Source organism: Mus caroli, unplaced genomic scaffold, assembly GCF_978045245.1.
Source record: "Mus caroli unplaced genomic scaffold, Mus_caroli_1 scaffold_13, whole genome shotgun sequence".
NCBI lineage: Eukaryota > Metazoa > Chordata > Mammalia > Rodentia > Muridae > Mus > Mus caroli.
In genome coordinates this window covers 96492527-96510477 of record NW_028227268.1, presented here as the reverse complement: position 1 = coordinate 96510477, position 17951 = coordinate 96492527, and positions in this window count along the sequence as shown.

Sequence of the window (17951 nt, the reverse complement as noted above, 5' to 3'; positions counted from 1 at the left end):
CATTTTTTTTCAGGGAAGTAGATATTAAGTACCTGATTTCTTCATTTACTTTATTACTTTTACTTGGTCTAAATAATTAGGTTAATATTTTATTTGAATGCCTATACTTTTAAATGTTCATGTGTGTTTCCCTGACTAAATTTCAGACTGTATAGGCTACACACATCCCTTCCACATCCCTACTGTGGCCCCAGCTCAAAGGAAGTATGTGAAAATAAAATTTGGATGCACTGAAGTAAAATTCTGTTCAGACATTCTGACTGGATTGAGACTGAATCTCAACTAGTTTTACATTGCATTTATCTGATAGTTAAATATGTTAAATGTGTTTTGAAGGCTTTATTAACCATTGATATTTCTTCTTTTGAGAACTTTCTATTCAGCGTCATAGCCCCTTAAAAAACAAAGTTAGGTGCTGGTTTTCTTGATGCTTAGCTTTTTGCGATCTTTATATAGTCCTCTGCCAGATGTCTAGTTGGCAAAATTTTCCCCCCATTTTTCAGGCTGCCTTCTCACAGTTTCCTTTATTATATGGAAGCTTTATGGTGGTATGTTATCCCATGTGTCAATTTCTGATCTTATTTCCTGTGCTACTGGAATTCTACTTAGAAAGTCTTTACCTGTGTTAGTAACTTGAGAGATACTCTGTACTTTTAACTTGAGAAATTTTGAGCTAACAGGTTTTAGGTTAATGTCCTTGACATGTGTCCACTTGAGTTTTTTACAGGGTCAAAGGTAAGAAAGTAATCTAATTTTTTATACAAGTTAAAATTCAAGTTTCTCCTGGCACCATTTGTTGTATATATATAATCTTAGTTAGGTTTTCCATTGCTGTGAAGAGACACAATGATGACCAAGGCAACTTTTATAAAGGACAGCATTTAATTGGGGCTGGCCTACCCTTCTAGAGGTTTCATCGATTATCATCATGGCAGGAAACATGGAAGTTTGCAGGCAGATGGGTTGCTGGAAAAGCTGAGTTCTCTATTGATCTAAAGGCATCCAGAAGAAGAGTGTCTTCCAGGCAACTAGAAGGAGGACCTCAAGGACCACCCCCACAGTGAGACATTTCCTCCAACAAGGGTACACCTCCTAATATTGGCACTCCCTGTGAGAAGCATATTCAAGTATATGCGAATCTCTATCAAATAACAGTATCTGTTGTTTGGAGTTATATCTGAGTCCTCTGTTCTTTTCCCTTTACTTATGCATTTATGTTTGTGCCAATACCATTCTGTTTTTATTACTACAGTCCTATAGTAAAATTTGAAATAAAGTATGGTCATAGCTTCCACAGTATTCTTTCTGCTAAGGATTGCTTTCACTGTTTCTGATCTTTAGTTTTCTTTTTTAGTTCTTTAGGTTTTTTTCTACTTTTAATTCTAGGTCCTGTTTTTTTCTTTTTCTTTTTCTTTTTCTTTTTCTTTTTTTTTTTTTCATTTTGTTTTGTGGAGGGTATCTAGGATTGGACCACATCTGTAAATTGATTTGATAGGTGAACTTTTCACAAGATTAATTATTTTAGTCTATGAGCCTTTCTATCTTCTAGCATCTGCCTCAATTTCTTGAAGTTTTTATTACAAAAGTCTTCCATTTCCTTGGCTAAGTTTGCTCCTAGGTATTTTATTTTCATATGGATGAGGCTGTTGTCAGAGTGATTGTTTCCCTGATTTATTTGTTATTGTTATTCCTGCATAGGAAAGCTCTGATTCTTATGTGATATTTTCATACCTGCAATATTAATCAGTTTAGAGGGTTTGATGGTGTCATTAGAGCTTCATATTTGCTTTCTTTTGCCCATTTGTATCTCTTTATTTCACCATCTTGTCTTGTGCTTTACCTGTGACTTCAACCATGATATTAAAAAAATAGTGTGAAACTTGCCTTGTTGCTGATTTTTGTGAAAAAAAAAAGTTTAAATTTTTTGTGTTACATATTCAACATTATGTTGGCTACAGGCTTGTTTTCTACAGCTTTTTATTACAGTGGGGTATTATCTTATCTCTCCAGCCAAAGCCTCTTCAGGAAGAGATGTTAGAGTTTGTCAAAGGCCTTTTATACATCTAATGAGATTTTTATGATTTCTTTATATGTAAATGACGGGAAACATTTATTGATTTGATTGTGTTGAATTATTCTGCATCTCTAGAATGAAACCACTTGGTCATTTTGAAGGATCTTTGTTACATTGTCTTGAATTCACTTTACCAGTATTTCATTGAGAATTTTTGTATCTATGTTCATGAGAGAGATGAGTCTGGAAATTTTTCTTTGTTACTGTGCTTTGACAAGAAATCTATATATTTTTGACAATGCAGTATTAAAATAACAGACTGTCATCATGTTTAAGTTAATCTGTGGTTTTATATCTAGTGGTATTTCTTTTCTGCATTGGGTCCCTCTATGTTTGGTGCTTGAGTTGGCTAGTAGTCATATGAGAAAAGGGAGCTTCAACTGATAATGTTTCCATGAGAACAAACTACAGGCAAGCCTGTAGGGAATTTTCTTAATTAGTGATTGATGTGAGAGAGCCCAGACTACTGTGAGTGTGGCCACTTCTAGGATGGTGGTCCAGATTATCATAACTGAGAAAGCCATGAAAGGCAGCCAGTAAGTAGTTCTTGTCTATGCCGTTTCATCAGCTCATGACTTCAGGTTCCTGTCCTGATTGATTTCCTGCCGCAAATTCATCAGTGAAGAACTGTGCTATAGAATTATAAGACAAATAAACCCATTCCATCCCAAAAATTTTCCATCGTGATGTATGGTCACTGCAATGGCCACCCTAACTATAAAAGTACATATCCTTTGGTGGATTGATTGTTTTTTTGAAGAGTATGAAGTGACCTTCCTTATCTCTTTTGATTAGTTTTGGTTTGAAGTCTACCATGTCCAACACGGGAATATCAATGCTTCTTGTTTCCTAGTTCTATTCGTTGGAAAGGACTTTGTCGATCCTTTGGCCATCAGGTGGATTCTATTGTGGATGATAGGTGTGTTTCTTGAAGGTGGCCAAATCATAGATCAAGGTTTTCTAAACCAGTCTTCTAGTCTGTGGGTCTTTATAGGGGAACTGAGACTGTTACAATTTAGAGTTCTTTTTGAAATCTATATTAAGTCCTGTCATATCGTTGGTATTTTGATTTTTTAGACTTTGCTCAGTTCTCATGGTGTTGTTTGTTCCATGACCTCTTGGATGCATTTCTCTTCAGTCTGAAGTATTCCTTCCCATTTCTTCCATGCAATTAGATTGTTAGTCATGTGTTCCTTTCATTTGTCCTTATCTTGGAAAGGTTTTATTTCCTTTTACATTTTAATAGATAATTGTATTTGGGACATAATAATCTGGTAGACAGTTGCAGTCTTTCAGAGCTTGGAATGCCTCTTTCTAAGCTCTTCTGGATTTTAAAGTTTCTTTTGAATAATCAGCTGTTATTCTGTTGGCTCTAGCTTTATAAGTGATTTGACTGTTTTCTCTTACAGCTTTCTATAACTGATCTTCAGGGAACCACTTACTTCTTAGTATTGGGAGGTATGTGGATTGCAAACATGTGGTCAGAGACACTTTACCTGCCAGTACCTATAGGCAAGGGACATGGTAGAAGTTTAGGGCCTTGATTCAAATATATTACTAGTTTATAATTTGACTAGTTAACTCTTATAAAAAGTCATATTCTATATTTGCTTAGTGAAGCCTTGTGTAATATGCATCCAGCTGATCAAATTAGTTAATTTTGTATTTCAGGAACAGTCCTTAATTACATCTCTTTCAAATTGCTTTTACAGTTATTAAATTTCTCCAAATCTCCTACTGTCAGATTTGTTTATTTTTTTCTAACTTAGAAAAAATAGTTTTTCTTTATGTATTCTGATGATGTTTTGAGAAATAGCTAAATTTATAATTGAACTTAGTAATGTATTTTTAATCTCAACAAATGCATCTGTTTTTTAAAGTGCATTTTGATTAAAGTTAATTTACCTACATTAGGCTTCTTTAGTGTTAAAAGGAGATAAATTTCCAGTTCTTTTACTCTCACCCATTACATTTTTGCAGTATTACTCTTAGTATAAAACACTTCAGTCTTTTGTCTTTTATATTTTATGTGGCAATGTGTCAGTTTATATACAACATAACATGGATTATATTTAAGCTTATATTAACCAGTTTTTGCCTTTTAAGAAATTTATCTGTCTCTTCTATGTTCCTTTAATCCTCTTTTTCTATTTATTTTTATTATTTTAAGAAAATTTTGGCCTGGACAGATTGCTCCAGGTGGACAGCATTTGCTGCCCTTGCAGAGAACCTAGACTTGGTTTTGCCTAGCAGCCACATTGAGTATGTCATAACAACCCGCAACTCCAGCTCTAGGGGATTCAATGTTTGCTTCGGGTGTCTGCAGACACTATACATACCCACTTTCAGAAACAAAGACACAATACATGTGAATAAAATAACAACATTTAAATTGTTGGGGTTTTTTTGTTTTGTTTTGTTATGATTTTGTTTTTTCTTATATTATTAGAAAAGGATTCTGTTTTTTTTTCTGTCTTTGTCACAAACACTGACAAAAATAACTTGAAGAGGAAATGTTACATTTCACATTACACTTCCAGGTCACACAGTCTATCACTGTGGGAAGTCAGGGCATGAACCATGGGAAAAATTGTTTACTGGATTGTTCATTCGCATTGGCTTTCTCAACTAGCTTTCTAATAGAGCACAGACCCATATACATAGGAATGGCACAGCCTACACTGGTCCAGGTCTTCCTATAGGAAATAGCAGTTAAGAAAATGTCTCAAACACATGCCTGTTGGCTAATCTGTTTGAGGCAATTTACCAATCGAGATTCTGTTGGATGTTTCTAGGCTGGGTTAAATTAACAACTAGAGCTAACTAGAAAAAATATTTCATTTTGTTTTGTTTTGTTTTACTAAACAACACTGTACATTTTTCTTCTAAAATCCACTCTATATTAATGTGTATGTAATATATATATTCATACACACATCTACCAATGTATTACTTTTCCATTCAGACATTATTCATTTAGATTTATCTAGACATTACCCTATTGGATTTACTAATCATGTTCTTTTTTTAAATTTTTAATATTTTTTATTACGTATTTTCCTCAATTACATTTCCAATGCTATCCCAAAAGTCCCCCATACCCCCCCCACTTCCCTACCCACCCATTCCCATTTTTTTTTGTTTTGTTTTGTTTTTTTGGCCCTGGCATTCCCCTGTACTGGGGCATATAAAGTTTGCGTGTCCAATGGGCCTCTCTTTCCAGTGATGGCTGACTAGGCCATCTTTTGATACATATGCAGCTAGAGTCAAGAGCTCCGGGGTACTGGTTAGTTCAGAATGTTGTTCTACCTATAGGGTTGCAGATCCCTTTAGCTCCTTGGGTACTTTCTCTAGCTCCTCCATCGGGAGCCCTGTGATCCATCCAATAGCTGACTGTGAGCATAGGAACTCACACAATATGTATTCACTGATAAGTGGATATTAGCCCAGAAACTTAGGATACCCAAGATATAAGATACAATTTGCTAAACGCATGAAACTCAAGAAGAATGAAGACCAAATTGTGGACACTGTGCCACTTCTTAGAATTGGGTACAAAACACCCATGGAAGGAGTTACAGAGACAAAGTTTGGAGCTTTGACGAAAGGATGGACCATCCAGAGACTGCCATATCCAGGGATCCACCCCATAATCAGCTTCCAAACGCTGACACCATTGCATACACTAGCAAGATTTTGCTGAAATCATATTCTTTGTAATCTGTACAGCTAACTTAATTTTGCCTACTGTATCAATAGCAAAGTCACTAAGTTCTAATGTTTTGAAAATATGTTTAGCTAGATTGTGTTTTTACTGGATCTAGAACTCTATATGTAGCTATTTTGTAGCATAAATATAATTGTAATTTTCTGCATTTGATAATATCTATTTTTTAATTGTCATCTCCTTAGATTCCTTCAGATTTTTCTGAATCCACTGTTTGGTCTAGAACAGGACCATTTTTATCGGATCTCTTCTATTTTCTATGCTTTTGTATGTAAAAATGTAAGCTTAGTGTTTCCCCTCCTTTGCCTCTCAGGTCATCATTATCTCTTCATTTTCGTCCTATTGTGCTACCTGGTGACTTCTTCTTTTCAAGATACTGCTTGATTTAACTCTAGAATTCATGCTCCACTCTCTTTTGTATTTGTAGGTTAACACATTCTCGCTCTTAACAGTCTTAATTATAAGTACATATTATATAATTATATTGAATTCAATGACTATATGGCATTTCCTAGATACACTTTGAGCCTTTGCTTAGCAGACTTATTTTCTGTTCCCTCCACCCACTGCCTGGTCATTTTGTGTGCTGATTTTCATTTATTTTTTTTTATTGTGTGGTATAGAAGTTATCTCTCTATGTTACTCAGGTTGGTCTCCAGCTCCTGGGCAAAGTGACCTCTCTGCTTCAGCTCTCCTGGGCCAGAGCTCACCACTATTTTCAGCATATATAGGAATTTTTATGATTGCAAACGTACCTGGAGTCTTTGGATGACCTCATCTTCCAGAGTGTGTTTACCTTCACATCTAATTTGTAGGAAGGATAGATAATAATGTGAAGCAACCTCAACCCAATGAGCAACTGAAGTGTGAATTGAATCTGGGCTTTAGTGTTTATGAAGAATGGCTTATTTCCAGATTTTATTTATTATGAGAAGAGAACCTTTGGAATCCAAAGTGAATGAAAGATTCATCGGGGTATCTTCTCCTAAATGCCAATGTTTGACTTTTCAGATTTGGAGATTTGCTAAAACGCCTGCTTGGCATCTTGGCCCTGCCTGGAACTTATCATCAAGAGGAGAAAAGATGCAAAGGCAGGACAAGCCCTGCATGACTTTCCTTTTCTGAATATTGCTCTCTCTTGCCTGCATCTTGAGCTTTATATATATGAATGCAAACTTTTATGTTTTCATTGAGTTGATTTGAAATAAGATGGAGGGCTCTTGGTGACAGAACTACACTCAGTGGGTTTTAGATTTGTATTTTTATATTTTATAATTGAATTTCAAATATTACTTTCATTCTTTTAAATATCATATTGTTTTGTAAATTATATTTCAAATTTTCAGTTTTAGGTTTACATCTTGGGCATTTCATGGGCCTTTGTGGTTGGTTCTGGATCATAGTGCCATATTTCTTTCTGTGCCTTAACTGTTTTTTTTCAGTTATCCTTGAAGAGCACAGTTGGCACATCTCACCCTAGCTCATTTGCTTTTTCTTCTAGTTAGCACTTGAGTTTGTGATGAATAAAAAATGTTTGTTTATCCAACATACAATTCAAAATTCTCAGTACTGTCTAGAAAGCATGTATACTTGGGGCTAGAACAATTTTCAGTATTAAGAGCACCCACCAATATATCCTAATATCTGATAGGGGACTAATATACAATATATACAAAGAACTAAAAAAGCTGGACTCTAGAAATTCAAATAACCCAATTAAAAAATGGGGTACAGAGCTACACAAAGATTTCTCAGTGGAGGAATACTGAAGGACTGAGAAGCACCTGAAAAAAGGTTCAACATCCTTAATCATTAGGGAAATGAAAATCAAAACAACCCTGAGATTCCATCTCACACCAGTCAGAATGGCTAAGATCAAAAATTCAGGTGATAGCAGATGCTGGCAAGGATGTGGTGAAAGAGGAACACTCCTCCATTGCTGGTAGGATTGCAAGCTGATAAAACCACTCTGGAAAGCAGTACGGCATTTCCTCAGAAAATTGGACATAGTACTACTAGAAGATCCAGCAATACCTCTCCTGCGCATATATCCAGAAGATGTTCCAACTGGTAGTAAGGACACATGCTCCACTATGTTCATAGAAGCCCTATTTATAATAGCCAGAAGCTGGAAAGAACCCAGATGTCCCTCAACAGAGAAAATGTGGCACATTTACACAATGGAGTACTACTCAGCTATTAAAAACAATGAATTTATAAAAATCTTAGGCAAATGGATGTATCTGGAGGATATCATCCTGAGTGAGGTGACCCAATCACAAAAGAAGTCACTTGATATGCACTCACTGATAAGTGGATATTAGCCCAGAAACAGAATACCCAAGGTACAATTTGCAAAATACATGAAACTCAAGAAGAAGGAAGACCAATGCATGGATACTTCATTCCTCCTTAAAATAGTGAACAAAATACCCATGAAATGAGTTACAGAGACAAAGTTTGGAGCTGAGATGAAAGGATGGATCATCCAGAGACTGCCCCACCTGGGTATCCATCCCATAATCAGCCACCAAATGCAGACACTATTGCATATGCCAGCAATATTTTGCTGACAGGACCCTGATATAGCTGTCTCTTGTGAGGCTATGCAGTGCCTGGCAAGTACAGAAGTGGATGCTCACAGTCACTTATTGGATGGAACACAGGGCCATCAATGGAGGAGCTAGAGAAAGTACTCAAGGAGCTGAAGGGGGTCTGTAATCCAACAGGTGGAACAACAATATGAACTATGCAGTACCCCAGAGCTCATGTCTCTAGCTGCATATGTATCAAAAGATGGCCTAGTAGGCCATCATTGGGAAGAGAGGTCCCTTAGTATTGCAAACTTTATATGCCCCAGTACAGGGGAACACCAGGGCCAAGATGTGGGAGTGAGTGAGTAGGGAAGCAGGGTAGGTAGAGGGCATAGGGGACTTTCAGGATAGCATTTGAAATGAAAATGAAGAAAATATCTAACAAAAAATGGAAAAAGGAAAGAAAAGTAAAAAAGAGCACCTAGTGTCCTTTCAGAAGAACTGGCTTCAGATCCCGCAATCAATTTGAGAGCTCACAACTGACTAACTCTAGTTTCAGGAACTCTGGTGTACTTTTCAGGCACCCAGGTGTACATGATACACATATGATAAGCAGTTACACATATACTCATAATTCAAAATATATACATTAGAAAAAAGGATTTTTATTTCAAGACCATCTACACATACCATCCATATAAAGGATACTTCTCAGCTTTATTTCTTTTTATTCAGCCTTCTCCCTAGCTTGTAGACATTCTTCTTAGAGTCACTGTTATTGGGAAGTCTTGGTTTGGACTATAATTTTCTCCTCTGTCCACATCACATTTTGACAAATCTGATGCATGTTCTAGGCTGAAAGCATCTCAGTGACTATTTGAGCTGGTAACAAAATATAACAATCAGGGTAACTTACAGAGAGTATAAAATATTTGTTTGATTGTTTGGTGCTGAGAACTCTTAAGATATGGACTCTGGAATGTCTAGTATCTGATAACACTTGCCTTTGCTTCCAATATGATGCCATACTGCTGTGTCCTCCAAAGGGAAACAGTACATCTTCTTCATGTGGTGCAGGGAGGACCAGGCAGGCAGGATCTAAGGTAGCTGCCTCTGTCCTTTGTAAGGTACTAATGCATTCATGGGCTTTCCCTCTGTACTTAGTCACTTTCCCAAAGGCCTCAGCAAGTTTTGGTGGTTGTTTTGTTTTGTTTTTTAATATTTGGGAAAAAACAGCTCCATGAAATGTAGTTTGGGAAATATATTGCTGTTTTCTTAGTGCTGGATCAGCACATTCAACATATGGTCAGAAATCTAATCATTGTATATTTTGTTCACCTATAATGAAGCTAACATTAGAACAGCAGTAGGAGAGCAGGAACAGCATGGTGCAGTGGAGGGTAGCTGAAAAATTACTTGGTGGTTTAGTTCTTGGGATAGGGGACTTGTGGAGGGGAAACCAGGAAGGAAGGGGGATAACATTTGAAATGCAAATAAATAAAATAATTTATTTCTTCATACTTTTTTATAGTATAAAAAATTTATACTTTATAAAAGTATTTCTTTCAATAAAGAAAGATTTTTGTGTCTTAAGATTTTTGTGTCTTAAGAACATGCAGAGAACTAATCCATGAGTCAGATTCTAACATAAATACACTAATCTTGTTTATTTTATATGCTTTTGTGATTTAAAAAAATGTTACCAAGATGAGTTTCTTTAACTCTTGGAAAAAAATTTAAATATGTATAATTGCCATTTAAAAATGAATTCATAGAGAAATATATTTATTGTTTTATGCAGATCTCCCGTGGAAACCTGCAGATGCTCAAATAAGAAACATTCTTGCCCACTCTCTTGAATAAACATGTTGCAAATCCAGTGTATTTGCATACACAAGAGAATAATTATTTCAAAGATATGGGCTGTGAACACATGTGGTTGTCTGCCAAATTATGAACACCAGGCAAGAGACATATTTTTCAGGTGTACAGCTTGAGGAAATTATTGAACACTCAGAGTAAATGTCATGTCTTGGGGACTATTTGGAAAAGTGTAGGTGTGACTGTATGTGGAGTAGTCAGTCCCTCTGGCTTCTACTGAAACTGATGGAAAATTTGTCTTATTTTTCTGTTCACAAAGAGAAACAAAAGTGTAGCTCTTTTAATGCATAGTTTGTTAAGCAATTTCCATTGTGTAGTTGCATCTCACAGATGTTCCAAAATGGTTAAGCTAAAAAAGTGTGTTTCAGCTCCTAAGTGGTAATGAAATGCCTTTCTTTCAGTTGAATGCATGCATATGTTTGTCTATTTGTATGTATGTGTATATGAATTTATTTATATAGCTCACATACTGAAAGAAGCATGTTTAAATATATATTTGTATTTCTTTATTTGTGTGTGTATGCATAACATGAATGTGAAGGTCAAAAGATAACTAACTTCTCTCACTCTGCCATGTGGGTGTCAGACTGGAACCCACTTCCTCAAACTTAGTGGTACTTGTCTTTGCCTGATGGGCTGTCTTACTAGCTAAAGAATCATCTTTAGAGACGGGAAAAATCCCCTTTGATTAATGTTTGATTTAGAAGTTATAACATTATATGCTGTGCTTAAATGCTTGAGTTTCCCTGGTACTTTATAATTTGTTTTCAGGGGATCTAAGCAGTTTCGGGGTGTTTACAGATAGTTGCAGACTATCAGCTCCAACAGAGCTGAAAGAGCTCCAGTCCTCAACCCGCTGACATCATTACAATGCATGCTTAGTATTAGCTTGGCGATAGATATCAGTTTCCAGAGAGTAGCACAAAAAGAAAGAAGTTTCCAAAAACATCCCTTTTCAGTAACCACACCTCAAGCAAAGTGCTGACTGACACAAATGTCCCTGTCTAAGGGCAGGTGTAGAGCCCAATTTGTCAGACCTTCTGGTTTAGACAGTTTTATGGCATTAATTGTTACTAGTGTCCCCTTTATTCCCAAAACAGTTTTAAACGATTATGTGGCTAGTAACATTAAAAAGGAAGGAAAATGGCCTAATATCACATATTCATGTTGAACCTTTCCACACACTGAAAGACTATCTGTGTTTAAAGAATTTCTCTTGCTCTTCAGTTTAAGTATGTAATTGATTTACATTTTGGTGAGAAGTAGTTTGAGGGTTCATTGCCTTGGCAGTTTTAGAAATCATTTTCAATTTTTGAACAGAGTGAGGAGATATGTATGTACACATTTAAGTATCATTATTTATTTCTACTTGCCTAAGAACAAATTCTAAACACAATCAATTTATAGCAAATAATGTTTGATATGTGAACCGGGTGTGTTTATGTGAGGAAAAGATATTAGTATGAATTTCAGCTGTGGAGGGCTATAACCAATGGGTTTATGTTAATCTCCACATGTCTTTATGTCTTTAGTCATTGGTTTCCTATATTACATACAGGTTACTATCATGTCATAATTATTGATAACAAGATATATTTGAATAGGCCTTTTGCTTCATTGTTAATGTTTGATTTAGATTTTTTAGATTCTCTTATGGAAATTGGATGACTAGAAAATTTATTCCATGATAGTAAGAGTCTGTATTGAAAGTTCCTATAGGAGTTCTGGGTAATAATCATTCCAAATCCTCCCGGAGTTTGTTTTGATTCACATCTGAACAAACTACAACTTGAAACCTCACAGTTTTGACGATAACAAGCCAGATAACAAGAGCAGAGAGACCCATGGGAACAGATCCATCTACATATAGATTATGTTTCTCTAATCCAGGAGTTCTCAACCTTCCAGGTGCTGCAAATTTTTAATACACTTCCTTATGTTGTAGTGACCCTGCTAACAATACAATTATTTTTGTTGTTACTTCATAACTCTAATTTTGCTGCTGTTATGAATCATAAATATTTTTGGAGATAGAAGTTTGCTAAAAAGGATTTACCATGCACAGGTTGAAACTTCTGCTCTAATCCTCACCAGAGTAGTAGTGGTCTTGACAAGCCATTAGGGTATCAAATAGCATGTTCAGAGAGTCATCAGTGTGGGTAACAGGATAACTGAGTTTGTGAAAGACTTCCAACAAGGAAACCATAGGCCATCAGACACAGATCCTGATTAGCTGTTATTCAATAAAGTAAAGGAAAGTGTGTAAAGGTGGTGATTGACAAAGTCACCTGGGTTGAAGCCATTGTAGGCAACTGCAGCTCTACTTATTATTTATCTCGGTAGTGAAAAACACTAAAACTCAAACAGCTTATTAGCTCTGTTTCTATGAAAGAAAGGGTAGTAAGCATCCATAGAACATTATCTTCTGTCTCATGTACGAAGCATGATCATTGCTTGAAGTACAATAAATATTCTCTCACTGTTTTTCTTCCTGTAATTGAGTGGCATTCTTTATCAACTCTACAGCAGGCTAAGGCTGAAGAGTGTAGTCTTTTGACAAGCTCTCGAGTTTTCCTGCTTTACATACACCAAATTCAGCACTAGAATATGTATCCACAGCAACCAGCAAGTAATGGAGTTCAGTGTTTTACTAATACAGAAATTCAGAAGTGAAGAGGTTGTCCTTCATATTCATTTTGCTTTTTGTTCCTACTCATAATCTTCGCTGATTCTCTCACGGCCAAGTAATAAAAACTGTTCATAAATGTGTTTAAAAATCATTACTGCCTTCATTCCTTCAGATGGCCAATAATAACTTTAAGATAATTCATCAATTACAATCTTATATGATCTACAGCCTTAAATTCTTGAACACAGATAAATGTATTTCTTTTATAAGTATAACAGATTACAGTTTCTGGGTCTATTTTAGGTCCACGGTGACTAATGATTGCATTTGTGACAATTCTCCTGATTTTCAGATCTTAAACATTAAGGATCCTCTTTGCATCTGCTCTCATGCATATGGTCATCATGAAATTCTTGTTCGATCAAGCCCTTGATAAACTAAGGTTAGTATCATAATAGGATCTAGCTTTGGATGCTAAGAAAGCCCTGAACCTGTGTGGAGTTATTATGGATGAATTTTATCTATGAGGTTTTTGACATTTTCTTTTCTTGTTAAATTTTAAATGTGGAAGACATGTCAGAATCTTGGCTATCAGCCACATCTGAAATAAAATATTTCTAAGGCATGAAGAACTTGAGGCTGTGGTGAAAACACAGCTGAGCAGAGAAGCAAATACAGATAAATTAACAGTTTTTAAAATTATCATGTAAGATTGTTTTCTTAGCTATGGTGAATATGAGTTTGATATTGATTCTCTGGAGAATGCTTCCATACAAAGTCAGTGTGTGTGTGTATGTGTGTGTGTGTGTGTGTAGTGTTCTTTTACATTCCTCGATACAAAACACGCAGTATTAATACAATATTTTGTTCTTAAAATTGTATGACAGATATTTAAGTCCCATACAAAAGATAATAATGGCTCCCAAACAAGTAGGTATATTACAGAGATTCAGCAACAACTTACAAGTGTATCATTTAATAATTTAAACTACATAGACACATTTTTGAATAGACAGGTTTTTCTTGGCACCTGGTAGATTATCCTAAAGAGAATAAAATTCACACATGTTAAATTATTGATTTAAACTCAGCTACTATTTGTTCATGCCATTTTGGGTATGCATTTAAGACAGAAATAACATCACTTTAAAGGTTAAAGCATATTTAGAAACCATCTCATATTAGGAGTTTCTACCTATTTAAGAATTACATAAATGTATAGTATAGTTTCCTTTCAATATGATCCTCAGAAGAGCATATAATAGACCCCCACTGCACATTTGGATGCTTCCTTTATGTGTAAGTGTGCTTGCTCGTCAATCTTTCCACAGAATCTTTCCACGGAATTTGAAATTTTGTTTCTCTTGTGTTTTATTTTTGAAAAGGCTCTCTGCTATTGTATCATTCCATTTTCTGGTTTTATCCTTTTGTCTGGAGCCTTATTGCCGCATTCCTGGTCTGAGAACTGTGTAGTGAGGGAGATGGTGAGCCATGAGCTTGTATCTATCTAGTCAAGGTTGAAAGAGAGCAGGGCTTCTGAAACGAAAGCCGCCGTGAGTGGGGGACATGTAGGTTATTGCCATGACAATACTAATTGTTGGAACTTTATTCTTATCATGGTCTTTATTCAGTTGGGTTCACCCGAACGGCACACATAGATGAGCCACTTTAATTTCTGGGCTGGTTTTTGGAGAACATGTAGCCAAGAATCATCACCTTTTTGTTGCGATAACAAAACACACGGTCAAGGGGATCTGAATGGAATTGCATTTTCTAGGCATGCAGAGATCGGTAAGAAGCGAGCCTTGCTCCCTGTGACCCCTGGACCCTCTATCTAACAAATGATGGGGCTACATTTTAAATTACAGGATATTCCAATTACTGTGAAATTACGGGGCTCTAGGAGCTCCCTCTACGGGCTAATTTAACGTCTGCAAATGATATTTCTTCTTTTCCTTTCTCCCCCCTTCTTCTTCCCATTTTTTCCCCCAACAAAGCCTCTGTGTGGCCTCCGGGATGGGGTGGCCGCCTAAGGGCCCTGAGGTTGTGCTCCTTGGAGCGTGTGCAAGATGGCTGCCCAAGGCTGTTTGAAGCCGGCGCGTTTGAAGCTGCGGCGCGTGTTTGAAGCTGCGGCGTTTGAAGCTGTCGGGCTTGAAGCTGGCGCGTGTGTTTGAAGCTGCGACATTTGATGTTCCTGAGGACGTTTGTAAATTTGAGACAGACTTTAATATTGTTAGACGGTAGGGGAGTCCTTTTCAACCCCCTTTTCATATATTTTTTCACTTGAACTTTTAAAAAAGTTTTATTTAACTTTTTTTTTTCAACTATTTTAACTACTTATGTCAGCCGAGGAATGCTGTGATTCTCAGTCATTATTGTAAGGAGGCTGTTATGTATTTTTAGTGCTGCTGGGACCATAGGAACTCTTGAGTGGCTTTGACTGGATACAACAATGTGGAGAATAAGCCCAACTGTGAAAAATTCACTGTGGCCACAGAACAGCACAGAATAATTTTGAAAGAAGGCACTCTCCTTGTTGCTTTTAGGAGAAGGCTGAGGATGCCTGCTGTTGCATTAGCAACATTAATGAATGTTCAGGTAGAACACACACATGAGGTAGAGGTTGGGGATTCATGGGTATACAGATAGTAATTTCCTTCCTATTATTTTTCCTCTCCGATTGCTAAGAGAATTGGGGAAAATGTAGATGCCATTGCAAACATCACAGTCAACCTTTGGACTGTTCTGTGAAATGACTAGGGGCTATAGGGAAGCCCCCACTTTAACATGAGAGAGAAGGGGCTGGGCGTTGCTGATTCCTGGGTATGAGAGTGGACGGTGGGCTCTTAAGAGCTTGTAGATGATGGTTGGAAATGTCTTGGTTGGAGAAATCCCTCGTGTAGATGTGAAGGTTAGATGAAACGTGGAGAGGAGCCATGAGCTACTAATTGTTTGTGGACTTGGAGGCACAAAACTTTCAGCAGGTCCTCGCCCGGATGAACACACCTTTGCTCCAGAGTTGATGAAGTAAACTAACTCCTATTTTCTGTGTGTCTCTCCTCATGCTGACTTCAGTAACAGAACTGACTGGCTTGATGGGCCTGCCATCAGATTGTCTTTTCTGAAGTAGGTTATTCCATTCTGCTAAGGATAACTCTTTAAAATAAGAAGTGATATCTTGGCGTTGGCTCTTCCTTAGGGCTTAAAAGTCTTTATTTACATGTCTACTCTAGAATTTTTCATTGTTAGAAAATAAGTTTTTATAAGAGTGCTTCTGATACTCAAATACTTAGCATCGATCCTTCCAGGATCAGGGTGTCCAGCCCTGTGACTCATTTGCTTGGATTGAGCATTTACTCTTCCCTCATTTCCATGCGAAGCTTCCATGGATGAGCTATTCAATCCATACAGTCAAAACAGAATCACTGCTTCCCATGTAGAGATGAAACAGATTTTATTCTAATAAATAATTTAAATGGATGCTCTGCTTATTTTGGAGAAGAATATGCAACTTGTAAAACTTGTAAAAGTTTGAATAATTAAAACATTTATCTCCCATTTCTTCGGATCACTTGGCCTTGGACTCAGTTTTCTTGAAAATAGCTGACTTGAAGTTATTTCCCTTCATCAGCTGAAAATTTCTGATTTTGGAAGAACGGAAATTTTGTAAACATTTTTCTTTAAACATTTTAGTCCCGTTTTCTTTAAAACTATTTCTGTTTACTTATTGGCATGTATATGCATGTGTGGGGGGAAACATGTATTGAGAGTGGAAGAGAGCTTGCAGGGGCTGGTTCTCTCCGCCCACCAAATGGGGTCTAGGGATTGAAATCATCATCATGCTTGGCATTCAACATCCTTATCCATCTCACCTTCTCACCAGTTAAATCCGTTTTCAATTTGAATCTGCTGTTATTAACTTGTTTAAATGTACTCTTTGACCCTTCTAGTATTTTTTTTTCCATTTTGTTAGGTAATGTTTAATCTTATAGTTCTTTCTTTAACCAAACTTTTATTTTTAGTTTTGTGTTAACAATTGAATATTGTTCTTGCTCGCTTACCTCTTATTCTCTTGCTCCTTCTTCCCCTCTCTCTCCTTTCTTTCCTCTTTCCATGTGGCCATGGCTGCCCTCTACTTCTCTATACTTCTCCCTTTCTCTGCCTTTCTACAATAAATGCCTTAAAATCATGAAGAAAACAATATGGACATTAATTTATTAAAACCTAAGTTTCTGCAGATTGTCGATGTAATGAATCAATAATCTATTCTTATAAAATTATTAGACAGTAAGAACAAATATACTTGGGAATCCACAAAATTAATTGTTGTACATTTAGATCCATAGCGTTTGGTTCTAAACTATGTTGAAAACACTATAACTCAAAAAGAAAAGATATTTGGTATGCATGTGTGAATGTATGCATGTATGCACACACATACAAATAAACAGGGGTAAACAAGCACCTACACATATACATATATTTGTTTATTGCTTTGTACAGTTTTCCTATCAATTCATATATTTTCTCACCTCTCAGAATCTGTAGTGTTCATTGAATGTACATAACTGCTTTGTTAAATTTGAAGAGAATACCTTAAATTCTTCCTATTCTTTGTCCAAAATAATTGCTTGCGGATAATTGAACAGGTGTTTCAGTGAGAGCTACACCTATTTTATTATATGCTTGGTTAAGCATAAGTAATTCAATAAAGAAGATGGGTAAACATTGGTAACTGGTGTATCTTCCACAGTAAGAAACTTGGGGCAAATTGACTCATCAATCTGTGACTGGTAAGGCTCCTGCTCTATGCTGCTTTGTGCTAAGAAATTGTTTCTTACTTTCTGAATAGTTACTGTGGTTTTATTCACACACACACACACACAAGCACACATTCATATTTTGTTTCCACTTCCCTTAATTAACATTAAAATTAAAATTTAATGTTCGTTTTAAACGGATGCCCACACTTGATGTGCTTCTTATATCAAACTCTTACTTCTGGAGATTATCACTGTGCCAGTAATTTCACCCATTGGCTTGCTAGTTCTCTTTATTTCCAAATTTCCTGTGTTGATTTTCTCTGCCTCTGTCAGATATTTCCAG